This window comes from Palaemon carinicauda, chromosome 15 (genome assembly GCF_036898095.1).
Source record: "Palaemon carinicauda isolate YSFRI2023 chromosome 15, ASM3689809v2, whole genome shotgun sequence".
NCBI classification, from domain to species: Eukaryota; Metazoa; Arthropoda; class Malacostraca; order Decapoda; family Palaemonidae; genus Palaemon; species Palaemon carinicauda.
Window position 1 is genome coordinate 16,967,094 of NC_090739.1, and position 1,846 is coordinate 16,968,939.

The following is a 1,846-nucleotide window of genomic DNA, read 5'->3' on the forward strand; positions in this document are numbered from 1 at the left end:
CTAGAGAGGTGAACTGTAGGCCGGTCATCTGGCAGGAGATATGCAGGTTTTAGGTGGTCAATGGAGACCTAGTCTTCTTTGCCACGGCTGTTGATGCAGAAAGCCTTCTGCAGAAAAATGTGAATTGTCGAATGCAGATCTGTCTGCATGTATTGCTTAGCTGGAGGCTTGTAAGTCTGGTGGCATGGAGTAAATTTCCCCACAACGTGACGTAGGCGCTGGAGATTGTCAGAGGAGGTTGCAGACGGAAAAAAATTCGACAGGGATGACCAACGGGTTTCCATGCACCATTTCAGGTGCTGAGATATCCAGGGCATCTTTAGGAGTGGTCCTTAGTCCTAGGACCCAGGGAAGCTGGGTAAACCAGTTGAAGTCCTTGCAGTGGGACATCAAAGCTACTTTGATGGTGTGGTGGAAACGTTCAACCATTCTGTTGGTAGCGGGGTTGTATGCTGTTGTCTGATGTATGGTGATTCCCAGGAGGTTAGCTATTGATGTCCACAATTGAAAAGTGAAAGTTGTACCCCTGTCAGAAGTATTTGCTTGGGGATACCAAATCTCGCTATCCATCTTGAGAGTAAGGCAGATGTACATTAGGCAGACGTTGCAGTTTCCATGGGAATAGCTTTAGGCCAACGGTGCAGGTAATGATGTCCTTGTGATGTAGGTAGGGGCCCAACTACATCGACGTGCATGTGAGCAAAACGATGGTTAGGTCGAGGAAAGGCGCCCACTCCTAAATCCATGTGTCGATGTACTTTTGAAGTTTGGTATGAAGGACAGGCACGGACCCAATCTTTAGCATCCTTAGTAATGCCGTGCCAAATGAACTTCGTCTTCAATGGCTGTGAAGTAAATGGGCGCGAGGAATGGGATAAGCCATGAGTGAAGTCAAACATCTGTCAGAACATGGGAGCAGGTATCCACGGTCTAGGTCTACCAGTACTGACGTCACAAAGGAGGGTGGCATTGGAGTCATCAAGGGGGACGTCATCCCAACGGAGTGATGTGCAGGATGTCCTACATACTTGGTACTCTGGATCCTTCCGTTGGGCCTCTGCAAAGGTGTTTTAATCCAATCCCAGGTGAATGGCAGCCAATGTGTTTCTTGGCAGGGCATCAGCAACAAGATTCATGTTCCCAGGGATGTGTTGAAGGGTGCAATTGTATTTAGCTATGCCAGAAACATGTCGGCGATCACGGGCGGACCAGGTGTCAGACTGTTGAGTGAAAACGTGCACCAGAGGCATGTGGTCCGTGCGAATGACGAAGGGTGTACCTTCCAGGAAGTGGCAAAAGTGATGGACAGCCAAGTGCACCGCTAGCAATTTGCGGTCGAAGGTAGAGATGCCGGATTCTGCTTTGGACAGTTTTCTACTGAGGAAGGCCATTAGTCGGGGCGAGCCATTGACCACCGGCTCGAGTACTGCACCAATAGTGATTTCGCTGTCATCAGTGGAGAGGAGAGATGCTTGTGGCACAGGTAAAGTAAGAGCAGCAGCAGTTGATAGGGCATTCTTTGCGTTGCGGAAGACTCCTTCTTTAAGGGAACCCCACTTCAGGTCTGTTGGTTTGCCCTTGAGGGAGGCGTAGAGGGGGGCAAGAGTGGTGGCAAGGGCTGGCAGGAAACAGTGATAATAGTTGATCATGCCCAAGAATTCTTGCAGTGCTTTGACGGTCGAGGACATGGGGAAGTTCTGAATGGCTGCTACCTTCTCAGGGAGGGGGTGGATTCTTTCAGGGGTGATGCAGTGCCTCAAGACCGATCCTTGGTTGGCACCAAAGGTTCACATGTCGTACCAAACTACAAGGCCGTTCTGTTGTAGGCGGTCAAGCATGATGCATA